We start from the raw sequence: 14,874 nt of genomic DNA, 5'->3' as shown, positions 1-14,874 counted from the left end.
ATACTTACCTGGCAGGGGAGATACCATGATCACTAAGGTGGTTCTTCCAGGACGAGGCTATCCCATTGCACTTCGGGTGTGCTGACGCCTGCGATGTCCCCAAATGCGGGATACTCGACTGCAAAATTTGTGGTAGGGGGGGACTGCGTTCGCGCTCTCCCCTGGTTTACAAACTAAAAGCAGATCATTCAACAGAGGGCGCTCACTCTCTGCTTCATACAGCTTCCTATATACCGAGCATCTACCTTCAATTCAGTTTCACCTCAGTCGACAGATAATGCTGCACGTCTTACACCATCCTCTCTTATATTCAGCTCTGTGCACTTATTCTTCTAATTATACAAGTTTACAGTTTTGGAGGCAGGCTGTTCGGCCCAAACAATTTATCGGAGAGATTATAAAAATTGCCAGCATCAATGTGTGCAGCATCAAATCGGCTACGCCGAGATATATCGGAGGATGGCGGGTTAGGCCGGGGGGGGGAGGTAGCTGGGAAGGCAATAGGTGGATGCAGGTTGGGGGAGATGGTGATAAGTCAGACGGGAGAGTGCAGCGGATAGATGGGAAGGAAGATGGACAGGTCGGACAGTTCAAGAGGCGGTGCTGAGTAAAGGGTACAGTCTGGGTTTAAGAGTCTGAATGACAAATGTGATGATAGTTATTCACATTTTCCCTCAATTGCACAGCTTCCAAAGATTGGCTAACTGAGAAGTGGTACTTCATTGGGATATAAAAGCTTTGTTTCTCGGTTAGAATTTGCAATTTGGCGTAACTATCAGTCTGCAGTGCCCCCTCCTGGACAATGGTGACTTATTGTCGATGACAGAGACTTTCTGTCTGCCAACAACTATCTGATTGGCTCTCAGACAGCTGAATGGCTGATGGGTGGGAATGATTGGGCAGAAGTTACCAGACCTTGGGTAAGGAAAGAGCAGTATAATAAAACCACCAGCCTGAGGAAAACCAGTTTACTAATCCTGATCAGTTGCTGGAAACTGTGCACTTAAACAATAAGGCAGAGACTTTAAATCGTAGGGTGGCTTGATGGTTAGCGCTACTGTTTCACAGCACCAGGGACACGGGTTTCATTCCAGCATCGGGCGACTGCCTGTGTAGAGTTGCCACATTCTCCCCGTGTCTGTGTGGGTTTCCCCCGGGTGCTCCGGTTTCCTCTCTCAGTCCAAAGATGTGCAGGTTAATGTAAAGCAATGGGGAAATGGATTTGAGTGGGATAGTCTTCAGCGGGTCGATGTGGACTTGTTGGGCCAAATGGTCTGCTTCCACACTGCAGAGATTCGATGATTCTTCAATGTGGATGGGAAGCTCGGGAAGAAATTGTGGGGCCATTAGCTGGGATATTTGTATCGTCTACAGCCACGGGTGAGGTACTGGAGGGTGGCTAATGTTGTGCCGTTATTTAAGAAACGCTATTAAGGAGAATCCTGGGAACTATAGATCCGTGAGTTTGCCATCAGTGGAGGGTAAGTTGTTGGAGGGAATCCTGAGGGATAGGATTTATGTGCATTTGGAAAGGCAAGGAATGATTCGTGATAGTCAGCATGGCTTTGCACATCAGAAATTGTGACTCATAAACTTGATTGAGATTTTTGAGAATATGATCAAGAATATAGATGAGGGTAGAGCAGTCGAGTCTACGTCGACATTAGCAAGGCCTCTGACAAGGGTTCCGTATGGTGGACTAATTAGTAAAGTTCGATCACATGGGATTCAGGGAGAGCTTATCAATTGGATGCCAAATTGGCTTGGGAGTAGGAGACAGAGGGTGGTGTTGGAAGGTTGTTTTTCAGACTGGAGGCCTTTGACCAGTGGTGCTCTGCAGGGCTCGATGGAGGGGCCACTCTTGTTTGTCCTTTATAGAGACCATTTGGATGAGAATTTAGGAAGCATGGTTAGTAAGTTTGCGGATGACACCAGGAGTGGCAGATGGAGTTTCATTTGGATAAAGGTGAGGTGTTGTATTTCGGTAAAACAAACAAGGACTGATGATGCAGTTAATGGTGGAGCCCTGGGTAGTGTTGTTGAACAGAGTGACCTAGGGGTTCAGGTACATAGTTCTTTGAAAGTTATGTCACAAAAAGCTAAGGTGGTTGAGAAGGAATTCAGCGTGTTTGCCTTCAATGCTCAGGCCACTGAGGAAAGGAGTGATGTCATGTTACAGTTGTACAGGATGTTGGTGAGGCCACTTTTGGAATACTGTGTCTGATTCTGGCACCTTATATCGGAAGCTTGTTATTAAATTGGACAGGGTTTAGAAAATATTTACAAGGATGTTACTGAGACTGGCGGTTTGAGTTATAAGGAGAGGCTGGATCAGCTGGGACTTTCTTCACTGGAGTGTACGGGTTAAGGGTGACCTTACAGAGATTTATAAAAGCATGAAGGGTATAAATAAGGTGAATAGCGAAGGTCTTTTCCCTCGGGTGGGGGAGTTCAAAACTAGGGGGCATATTTTTAAGGTGAGAGGAGAAAGATTTAAAAGAGAGTTGAGGGGTAACTTTTTAACACTGAGGATGGTTGGTGTGTGGAGTGAACTACCAGAGGCAGCAGTACAATTACAAACTTTCAAAGACATTTGGACAGACACATGAATAGGGAAGGTTTAAAGGGATATGGGCCAAAGACTGACAAATGGGACTAGTGCAATGTGGAGAAACTTGGTCAGCATGGACGAGTTGGGCTGAAGAGTCTGTTTCTGTGCTGTCTGACTCTATGAAGTAAAAGGGGGTGTGAGAGACAATGGTGTTAAGTGCCTGGAATGTGCTGCTAAAGGAAATGGAAGAGGCTGACACTGTTGCAATATTTAAGAGGCATCTTGATGGATATACAATCAGGCAGGGAATACAGGGTTATGGACCACCTTGAGGCAAAGATGGTTCATTTAGAAATGTGTCCTGTGTCGCCTGAACTTGGTGGGGCTGAGGGCCTGTTCCTGTACTGTTCTTTGTTGAGCATAGTATTTATTGCAGGGTGGAACAAAATAAAAGGTGGACTAAGCATCCATGGAGTGGGGGGTAGAATTTAAGCGACGCACAGAGAGCAGCTGCTGGTCATGAAATGCAGTCATATGCACGTTGTGATAACAGGCACCACCTGCTGGATATGTGCAAATACAATCTGTTATTAGTTTGTAAACCAGGGGAGAGCGCGAACGCAGTCCCCCATTATCACAAATTTCACAGGCAAGTATCTCACATTCTGAGACATCTGAGTAGGAATCCGTACACCTGAGGTGCAATGGGATAGCCTCATCCTGGGAGAACCACTGTTTTTTAAATTGTAAAAAATATACTTTATTCACAAAAATTACCCGAATCTACATAAACAGGTACTAAAGCAGTTCTGTACAGGCTTTGCATATCAAATCTTCAATCTGACATTCCCTGCGGTTGTAAGGCCGAAGGTATTTCTTACCTACGCAGGAGACTATTTACACACATTTGCCGCAAAAGTGAACAGATCCCGTTTGTACTTCAGTAGGAAGACCCCAGACGGTGGTCTTTCCCCACCGCAGCTGCCCCAAGCTTCAGTGTGTCCCTCAGCACGTAGGCCTGGACCTTGGGATGTGCCAGTCTGCAACACTCGGTCAGGGTCAACTCCTTGCCCTGGAAGACCGACACGTTTCGGGCAGAACAAAGAGCGTCTTTCACCGAGGTGACGGTCCTCCAGGCACAGGCGACGTTTGTCTCGGTGTGTGTCCCGGGGAACAGCCCGGAGAGCATGGAGCTGCTCGGGACAAACCTCGACATAAACCACTACATCTCCCTCCAGACTCCCTTTACAAAGGCACACTCCAGAGGGAGATGTGTGACAGCCATAGCAGCACATCCTCAAACGGATTCACGTGGACAGCAGCTTCCAAACCCATACCCTCTGCCATCTCGAAGGACAAGAGCAGCAGATACATGGGAACACCACCACCTTCAAGTTCCCTTCCAAGCCACTCAACCATCCCGACTTGGAAAAATACCGCTGTCCATCAAGTGTCACCATGCCCCGCCCTAACCGCACAAAAGGATCCTGGGTAATCCAAGATGGAGGACGGGAAAAATTTGTGTCTGTAAGACCTGCTCCTTTTTTTGAGGCATTTTAGGTGTTAGAGGTGATTTCCTCGAATTCCATGAGCAGCAATTACTGTTTTATAAACTGTTACATCGTTTTGGAACTTTGGGGAGAAAAGATCAAAACAACAGCACTTTTAAAAGGAGGAAGACAGACAAAGGCAGTGACCATGTGTTCAGTGAGGGAGAGAGAGAAAGAAACCTACACTGCTGCCTGACCCAGCAGTGAATCTGCACAGTTACTGTCTTTGCTGACTGAATTCATGTATCTCTGGACATCAGAGTGCATCTAGGAATAATTAACGTACAGTGAGATTCACAGTTGATCTTGGAGGAACTGGTGTTGGAGAGGTCACAGCACAGGAACAGATAAGTGTGTGGTTTTTACATGTAACCTTGCTGTAGATCTAGAGTAATGACCAGAGTGGGTTATTTCTTGATTCAATGTTTTACTGAGTTCTGTCTCTTGATTAAATTTTAAAAATATCAACCATAAGTACAAAATTAGCCTGGAGGTGTATTTTTAAGAGCAATAAGACGGTGTTACTTTCAGGGTCTGTGGATTATGAAGGAGCAAAGATGGACAAAAGTAGAGTGACGTGCTCCTCCTGTTGGATGTGGGAGTTCAGGGGGAGTTTCCATGTTACTGATGATTATGTCTGCAGGAAGTGTCTTTAGTTGCGAATCCTATCAGATCACATGGATCAGTTCGAGTTTAGTGGGAGGCAAATGAGGAATTTACAAGACCAAGGGGGTGTGATGGATGGCAGTTATAGGAAGGGAGGAAAGCTGCAGTTGTAGTTATATAGATGGGTTAAAACCAGGAAAGGTAGGAGGGATAGGCAAGTAGTTCAGGACTCTCCTGTGACTATCCCCATCTCAAACAAGTATGGTGTTTTGGAAAATGTAGGGGGTGATGGACTCTCAAGGGTATGTAGCACGAACAGCCAATTTCTGGTACTGAGAACAGCTCGAATATAATGTGTGGTATGTCAGGTTCCAAGTGATCGATTGTGGTAGGGGACTCTCTCGCTAGAAACACAGGCAGACGTTTGTGCTGCCAGCAGTGAAAACCACAATGGTATGTTGCCTCCCTGGTGCCAGGATCAAGGATGTCTCAGAGAGGATGCAGAATGATCTGAAAGGAGAGAGGGACCAGCAGGGGATCATTGCACATATTGGAACTGGTTAGCACTGCTACCGCAAAGCACCAGGGTCCCAGGTTCGATTCCAGCCTCGGGCAACTGTCTGTGTGAAACTTGCACATTCTCCCCGTGTCTGCGTGGGTTTCCTCCGGGTGCTCCGGTTTCCTCCCACAGTCCAAAGATGTGCAGGTCGGTGAATTGCCCGTAGTGTGAGGTGCATTCGTCAGAGGGAAATGGGTTTGGGTGGGTTGCTCTTCGGAGGGTCAGTGTGGACTGGTTGGGCTGAAGGGCCTGTTTCCACACTGTAGGGAATCTCATCTAATCTCAAACTAACGACACAGGAAGGGAAAAGGATATGATTCTGAAGGGAGAATACAGACGGTTCGGCAGGAATTGAAAAAGTATGTCCTTGAGGATAGTAATATCTGGTTTACTCCCGGTGCTATGAGCTAGTGAGGGTAGGATTAGGAGGATAGAGCAGATGAATGATGGGCTGAGGAGCTGGTGCAGGGGTGAAGAGTTCACATTTTTGGATCATTGCAATCTCTTCTGGGTTGACGTGAGCTGGACAAGAAGGACGGATTGCACCTAAATTGGAAGGGGACTAATATACTGACAGGGAGATTTGCGAGAGCTGCTCGGGGGGATTTAAACTAGCAAGGTGGGGGAGGGGTGGTGGTGAATGGAACCCAGGGAGATAGTGAGGAAAGAGATCAATCTGAGACTGGTACAGTTGAGAGAAGAAGCGAGTCAAACAGTCAGGGCAGGCAGGGATAAAGTCGAGAACAAGGTAGGACTGATCAACTAAAATGCATTCATTTCAATGCAAGGGGCCTAACAGGGAAGGCAGATGGACTCAGGGTATGGTTAGGAACATGGGACTGGGATATCATAGCAATTACAGAAACATGGCTCAGGGATGGGACTGGCAGCTTAATGTTCTCAGATACAAATGCTACAGGAAGGACAGAAAGGGAGGCAAAAGAGGAGGGGGAGTGGTGTTTTTGATAAGGGATCCCATGACTACTGGACTAAGGGAGGATATTCCTGGGAATACATCAAAGGAAGTTATTTGGGTGGAACGGAGGAATAAGAAAGGGATGGTCACCTTATTGGGATTGCATTATAGATCCCATCATAGTCAGAGGGAAATTGCGAAACAAATTTGTAAGGAGATCTCAGTTACCTATAAAAATAATAGGGTGGTTATAGTAGGAGATTTTAAATTTCCAAACATAGACTGGGACTGCCATAGTGTTAAGGATTTAGATGGAGAGGAATTTTTAAAATAGTGATGGAAAAGGATAGACCACATCTAAAAGTTGAATTTCTACATTGGGAGGAAGGTCAATTTTGATGGTATTCGGCAAAAACTTTCAAACGTTGATTGGGAATAGATGTTCGCAGGTCAAAGGGACAGCTGGAAAATGGGAAGCCTTCAAAAATGAGGAAATGAAAGTCCAGAGAAAGTATACTGCATTCCTGTTCAGATGAAAGGGAAGGCTGATAGCTGTAGGGAATGCTGGATGATGAGAGAAATTGAGGTTTTAATAAAGGAAAAAAAAAAAGGAAGCATATGCCAGGTACAGACAGCAGAGATCGAGTGAATCCTTGGAAGAGTATAAAGGCAGTAGGAGTATACTTGAGAGAGAAATCAGGAGGGCAAAAAGGGGACATGAGATAGTGTTAGCAAGTAAGGTTAAGAAGAATCCAAAGGGAGTTTATAAATACATTAATAACAAAGGGGTAACTAGGGAGAGAATAGGGCCCCTCAAAGATCAGCAAGACGGTCTATGTATGGAGCCGCAGGAGACTGGGGAGATACTGAACAAGTAGTTTGCATGATGTTTCTCATGAAGGAGGAAATGGAAGACACAGAAAGTAAGGAAATAGATGGTGACATTTTAAAAAATGTCCACATTACAGAGGAAGAGGTGTTGGATGTCTCGAAACACATAAAAGTGGATAAATCCCCCGGACCTTATCAGGTGTACCCTAGAACGCTGTGGCAAGCTAAGCAAGTGATTGCTGGGCCTTTTGCTGAGATATCTGTATCATCGATAGCCACAGGTGAGGTGCTGGAAGACTGGAGGTTGGCTAACGTGGTGCTACTGTTGAAGAATGGTGGTAAGGAGAAGCCAGGGGACTACAGACCAGTGAGCCTGATGTTGGTGGTGGGCAAGTTGTTGGAGGGAGTCCTGAGGGACAGGCTGTACCTGAATTTGGAAAGGCAAGGACTGATTAAGGACAGTCAGCGTGGCTTTGTGCGTGGGAAATCATGTCTCGTGACTTGATTGAGTTTTTTGAAGAAGTAACATTGATGAGGGATTGATGAGGGCAGAGCGGTGGACGTGATCTATGTGGACTTCAGTAAGGCGTTCGACAATGTTCCTCATGGTAGACCTGCTAGCAAGGTTAGATCTCATGCAATACAGGGAGAACTAGCCACTTGGATACAGAGCTGGCTCGAAGGTAGGAGATAGAAGGTGGTGGTGCAGGGTTGCTTTTCAGACTGGAGGCCTGTGACCAGTGGAGTGCCACAAGGATCGGTGCTGGGTCCACTGTTTTTAGTCATTTATATAAATGATTTGGATGTGAGCATAGGAGGTATTGTTAGTAAGTTTGTAGATAACATCAAAATTGGAGTAAACAGCGAAGATGAGAGGGGAAAGATTTAAAAGGGACCTAAGGGGCAACATTTTCACCCAGAGGGTGGTACGTGGAGGGAAGGAGCTGCCAGAGGGAGCGGTTTGCTGCTGCCTCGTCTCCTGATCAGGGAGCAGACTTAACAGAAAACTCTGAGTCCCAGAGGAAAGGCATTGAATCAATTAACCGAATAATCAATTATCTGAACGAAATAGTGCCTGCCCCTCTGTACTGTATATGAAATCCCAGCATCAAACAGAGTCCCGAACAGCGTCTACAATCACGAGAGCATTTGTCGGTTTCCAAGAACACGAGAGAGAGACAGTTGCCTCGCCTCGGGCATGCGTTTATTTTCCCTGCCATTTTGTTCATGAACGGCCCGATAAAGTGATAGGAATAAAGCACTAGCATTTGCAAAGGGCTGTGTAACTAACCCTTACGTAAAAACCATCCAGTCACTGATGCTGGAGCTGCTTATGCTTCTCTGGTCTTGCCAGCGTTTTCACACGTCCTTCAGTACAGGTAATCCGAATTCACTCACCTCTTGGATATAACGTTTCTGCAGGACCTTGAGATCTTCTTCGGATAATTCAAACTTCGGATAATTGATATCTGGATAATCGAAGTTCCTCTGTATTCTTTAAGGACTTTAAAAAGTTACACATTACTTTCACAGAATAAGTTGAAAAATAAAGACTCACAAGCATATACTCCATCACACACACACATTTTCTCTCTCTCTCTCTCTCACACACTCACACACACACACACACACTCACATATATAAGTCTCTCTGTGAGGTGAAATTGCATTTGCAGAATTATATTTGCAGATTCATTCTATTTTATTCAAAAAGAACACAATCAGCAGGCAGTCAATCCAGGAGACATTTTATAAATTCCTACTTTGAAAATAGAACCAGTCTGACTCAAGATGGGAATAGATACAGTTTCTAACCCCACATCTTTAATGCATTGTCTCAGCTGTCACCGTTTTTTATAAAACCTTAAGTTATCTCAAGAATGTGACTTGAAAGAAGTTCTGGGATTTGCATATCAGTGAATCGGAACCTGCAACCCATTCTAAAAGATGAATGACTTAACAGCAATCTAGACTTGTTCAATACATCGTTTGAGTTGTTTGACACTATGATTTTTTGCGATAAATTCTGTGTCACATGATCCTGCTCCACAGGTACCAGATGAAGGGGCAGTGCTCCAAAAGCTGGCACTCCCAAATAAACCTGATGGACTATAACCTGGTGTTGTGGGATTTTTTTTAATTTTGAAAAATAAAGAAATGAGGTAATGGTTAAAATTAAAGCCCTTCGGAAAACAAAGGCATTCAGTTAAAGGTTCAGCAGTCTTTGATGAGACCCCCGCTTACCTCGCTCTGTGCGAGACCTCAGCTGCCTGTTATCGATCCCACTGCTGCAGTTACCGGGGACCTCCCTCATCGCTCGCTCTCCATCGTTGTTGGTAATGCTGAAGCTGTCACCTCTGTGATCTCCTTCTGGTCCCTCTGGGACATGGCCCAGCAGGACCCACTCACACACCGAGACGCTGCCACACTGGGCTGAGGGACCAGGCCGAGACACTGCCACACTGGGCTGAGGGAGCAGGCCGAGACACTGCCACACTGGGCTGAGGGACCAGGCCGAGACACTGCCACACTGGGCTGAGGGAGCAGGCCGAGACACTGCCACACTGGGCTGAGGGAGCAGGCCGAGACACTGCCACACTGGGCTGAAGGAGCAGGCCGAGACACTGCCACACTGGGCTGAGGGACCAGGCCGAGACACTGCCACACTGGGCTGAGGGACCAGGCCGAGGCACTGCCACACTGGGCCGGGGGAGCAGGCTGAGACACTGCCACACTGGGCCGGGGGATCAGGCCGAGACACTGCCACACTGGGCTGAGAGAGCAGGCCGAGATGCTGCCACACTGGGCTGAGGGAGCAGGCCGAGACACTGCCACACTGGGCTGAGGGAGCAGGCCGAGACACTGCCACACTGGGCCGGGGGAGCAGGCTGAGACACTGCCACACTGGGCTGAGGGACCAGGCCAAGACACTGCCACACTGGGCTGAGGGACCAGGCCGAGACACTGCCACACTGGGCTGAGGGACCAGGCCGAGACACTGCCACACTGGGCTGAGGGACCAGGCCGAGACACTGCCACACTGGTCTGAGGGACCAGGCTGAGACACTGCCACACTGGGCTGAGGGAGCAGGCCGAGACACTGCCACACTGGGCTGAGGGACCAGGCCGAGACACTGCCACACTGGGCTGAGAGAGCAGGCCGAGATGCTGCCACACTGGGCTGAGGGAGCAGGCCGAGACACTGCCACACTGGGCTGAGGGAGCAGGCCGAGACACTGCCACACTGGGCCGGGGGAGCAGGCTGAGACACTGCCACACTGGGCTGAGGGAGCAGGCCGAGACACTGCCACACTGGGCTGAGGGAGCAGGCCGAGACACTGCCACACTGGGCCGGGGGAGCAGGCTGAGACACTGCCACACTGGGCTGAGGGACCAGGCCGAGACACTGCCACACTGGGCTGAGGGACCAGGCCGAGACACTGCCACACTGGTCTGAGGGACCAGGCTGAGACACTGCCACACTGGGCTGAGGGAGCAGGCCGAGACACTGCCACACTGGGCTGAGGGACCAGGCCGAGACACTGCCACACTGGGCTGAGGGAGCAGGCCGAGACACTGCCACACTGGGCTGAGGGAGCAGGCCGAGACACTGCCACACTGGGCTGAGGGAGCAGGCCGAGACACTGCCACACTGGGCTGAGAGAGCAGGCCGAGGCACTGCCACACTGGGCTGAGGGAGCAGGCCGAGACACTGCCACACTGGGCTGAGAGAGCAGGCCGAGACACTACCACACTGGGCTGAGGGAGCAGGCCGAGACACTGCCACACTGGGCTGAGGGACCAGGCCGAGACACTGCCACACTGGGCTGAGGGACCAGGCCGAGACACTGCCACACTGGGCCGGGGGAGCAGGCCGAGACACTGCCACACTTGGCTGAGGTACCAGTCTGAGACACTGCCACACTGGGCCGGGGGAGCAGGCCGAGACACTGCCACACTTGGCTGAGGGACCAGGCCAAGACACTGCCACACTGGGCTGAGGGAGCAGGCCGAGATGCTGCCATACTGGGCTGAGGGAGCAGGCCGAGACACTGCCACACTGGGCTGAGGGACCAGGCCGAGACACTGCCACACTGGGCTGAGGGACCAGGCCGAGACGCTGCCACACTGGGCTGAGGGACCAGACCGAGACACTGCCACACTGGGCTGAGGGAGCAGGCCGAGATGCTGCCACACCGGGCTGAGGGACCAGGCCGAGACACTGCCACACTGGGCTGAGGGACTAGGCCGAGACACTGCCACACTGGGCTGAGGGACCAGGCCGAGACACTGCCACACTGGGCTGAGTGACCAGACCGAGACACTGCCACACTGGGCTGAGGTACCAGGCCGAGACACTGCCACACTGGGCTGAGGGACCAGGCCGAGACACTGCCACACTGGGCTGAGGGACCAGGCCGAGACACTGCCACACTGGGCTGAGGGACCAGGCTGAGACACTGCCACACTGGGCTGAGGGACCAGACCGAGACACTGCCACACTGGGCTGAGGGAGCAGGCCGAGACACTGCCACACTGGGCTGAGTAACCAGGCCGAGACACTGCCACACTGGGCTGAGAGAGCAGGCCGAGACACTGCCACACTGGGCTGAGGGAGCAGGCCGAGACTCTGCCACACTGGGCCGGGGGAGCAGGCCGAGATACTGCCACACTGGGCTGAGGGACCAGGCCGAGACACTGCCACACTGGGCTGAGGGACCAGGCCGAGACACTGCCACACTGGGCTGAGGGAGCAGGCCGAGACACTGCCACACTGGGCTGAGGGACCAGGCTGAGACACTGCCACACTGGGCTGAGGGACCAGGCCGAGACACTGCCACACTGGGCTGAGGGAGCAGGCCGAGACTCTGACACACTGGGCCGGGGGAGCAGGCTGAGACACTGCCACACTGGGCTGAGGGACCAGGCCGAGACACTGCCACACTGGGCTGAGGGAGCAGGCCGAGATACTGCCACACTGGGCTGAGGGAGCAGGCTGAGACACTGCCACACTGGGCTGAGGGACAAGGCCGAGACACTGCCACACTGGGCTGAGGGACCAGGCCGAGACACTGCCACACTGGGCTGAGGGAGCAGGCTGAGACACTGCCACACTGGGCTGAGGGAGCAGGCCGAGACACTGCCACACTGGGCTGAGGGACCAGGCCGAGACACTGTCACACTGGGCTGAGGGAACAGGCCGAGACACTGTCACACTGGGCTGAGGGACCAGGCTGAGACACTGCCACACTGGGCTGAGGGACCAGACCGAGACACTGCCACACTGGGCTGAGGGAGCAGGCTGAGACACTACCACACTGGGCTGAGGGAGCAGGCTGAGACACTACCACACTGGGCTGAGGGAGCAGGCTGAGACACTACCACACTGGGCTGAGGGAGCAGGCTGAGACACTGTCACACTGGGCTGAGGGACCAGGCTGAGACACTGCCACACTGGTCTGAGGGACCAGACCGAGACACTGCCACACTGGGCTGAGGGAGCAGGCTGAGACACTACCACACTGGGCTGAGGGAGCAGGCCGAGACACTGCCACACTGGGCTGAGGGACCAGGCCGAGACACTGTCACACTGGGCTGAGGGACCAGGCTGAGACACTGCCACACTGGGCTGAGGGAACAGGCTGAGACACTGCCACACTGGGCTGAGGGAGCAGGCTGAGACACTGTCACACTGGGCTGAGGGACCAGGCTGAGACACTGCCACACTGGGCTGAGGGAGCAGGCTGAGACACTGTCACACTGGGCTGAGGGACCAGGCTGAGACACTGCCACACTGGGCTGAGGGAGCAGGCCGAGACACTGCCACACTGGGCTGAGGGAGCAGGCCGAGACACTGCCACACTGGGCTGAGGGAGCAGGCCGAGATACTGCCACACTGGGCTGAGGGAGCAGGCCGAGACACTGCCACACTGGGCTGAGAGAGCAGGCCGAGGCACTGCCACACTGGGCTGAGGGAGCAGGCCGAGACACTGCCACACTGGGCTGAGAGAGCAGGCCGAGGCACTGCCACACTGGGCTGAGGGAGCAGGCCGAGACACTGCCACACTGGGCTGAGGGAGCAGGCCGAGACACTGCCACACTGGGCTGAGGGACCAGGCCGAGACACTGCCACACTGGGCTGAGGGACCAGGCCGAGACACTGCCACACTGGGCCGGGGGAGCAGGCCGAGACACTGCCACACTTGGCTGAGGTACCAGTCTGAGACACTGCCACACTGGGCCGGGGGAGCAGGCCGAGACACTGCCACACTTGGCTGAGGGACCAGGCCAAGACACTGCCACACTGGGCTGAGGGAGCAGGCCGAGATGCTGCCATACTGGGCTGAGGGAGCAGGCCGAGACACTGCCACACTGGGCTGAGGGACCAGGCCGAGACACTGCCACACTGGGCTGAGGGAGCAGGCCGAGACACTGCCACACTGGGCTGAGTAACCAGGCCAAGACACTGCCACACTGGGCTGAGGGACCAGGCCGAGACACTGCCACACTGGGCTGAGGGACCAGGCCGAGACGCTGCCACACTGGGCTGAGGGACCAGACCGAGACACTGCCACACTGGGCTGAGGGAGCAGGCCGAGATGCTGCCACACCGGGCTGAGGGACCAGGCCGAGACACTGCCACACTGGGCTGAGGGACTAGGCCGAGACACTGCCACACTGGGCTGAGGGAGCAGGCCGAGACACTGCCACACTGGGCTGAGTGACCAGACCGAGACACTGCCACACTGGGCTGAGGTACCAGGCCGAGACACTGCCACACTGGGCTGAGGGACCAGGCCGAGACACTGCCACACTGGGCTGAGGGACCAGGCCGAGACACTGCCACACTGGGCTGAGGGACCAGGCTGAGACACTGCCACACTGGGCTGAGGGACCAGACCGAGACACTGCCACACTGGGCTGAGGGAGCAGGCCGAGACACTGCCACACTGGGCTGAGTAACCAGGCCGAGACACTGCCACACTGGGCTGAGAGAGCAGGCCGAGACACTGCCACACTGGGCTGAGGGAGCAGGCCGAGACTCTGCCACACTGGGCCGGGGGAGCAGGCCGAGATACTGCCACACTGGGCTGAGGGACCAGGCTGAGACACTGCCACACTGGGCTGAGGGACCAGGCCGAGACACTGCCACACTGGGCTGAGGGAGCAGGCCGAGACACTGCCACACTGGGCTGAGGGACCAGGCTGAGACACTGCCACACTGGGCTGAGGGAGCAGGCCGAGACACTGCCACACTGGGCTGAGGGACCAGGCCGAGACACTGCCACACTGGGCTGAGAGAGCAGGCCGAGACACTGCCACACTGGGCTGAGGGAGCAGGCCGAGACTCTGACACACTGGGCCGGGGGAGCAGGCTGAGACACTGCCACACTGGGCTGAGGGACCAGGCCGAGACACTGCCACACTGGGCTGAGGGACCAGGCTGAGACACTGCCACACTGGGCTGAGGGAGCAGGCTGAGACACTACCACACTCGGCTGAGGGACCAGACCGAGACACTGCCACACTGGGCTGAGGGAGCAGGCTGAGACACTACCACACTGGGCTGAGGGAGCAGGCTGAGACACTACCACACTGGGCTGAGGGAGCAGGCTGAGACACTACCACACTGGGCTGAGGGACCAGGCTGAGACACTGCCACACTGGGCTGAGGGAGCAGGCTGAGACACTGTCACACTGGGCTGAGGGACCAGGCTGAGACACTGTCACACTGGGCTGAGGGACCAGACCGAGACACTGCCACACTGGGCTGAGGGAGCAGGCTGAGACACTACCACACTGGGCTGAGGGACCAGGCCGAGACACTGTCACACTGGGCTGAGGGACCAGGCTGAGACACT

The 14,874-nt window shown here is 53.0% G+C and overlaps 1 non-coding gene across 1 annotated transcript; it reads left to right on the top strand.

Moving 5' to 3' along the window:
* On the top strand, positions 1-164 carry LOC148140602 (U1 spliceosomal RNA). Its single transcript, XR_015753176.1, has one exon. It is a non-coding gene; the product is annotated as a U1 spliceosomal RNA (small nuclear RNA).
* The last annotated feature ends 14,710 nt before the right edge of the window (positions 165-14,874 follow it).

The sequence above is a fragment of the Chiloscyllium plagiosum genome, unplaced genomic scaffold (assembly GCF_037043375.1).
Source record: "Chiloscyllium plagiosum isolate Xiang-an unplaced genomic scaffold, Cpla_swu_hap1 HiC_scaffold_35, whole genome shotgun sequence".
Taxonomy (NCBI): Eukaryota; Metazoa; Chordata; class Chondrichthyes; order Orectolobiformes; family Hemiscylliidae; genus Chiloscyllium; species Chiloscyllium plagiosum.
This window is presented reverse-complemented; position numbering and strand designations above follow the sequence as displayed.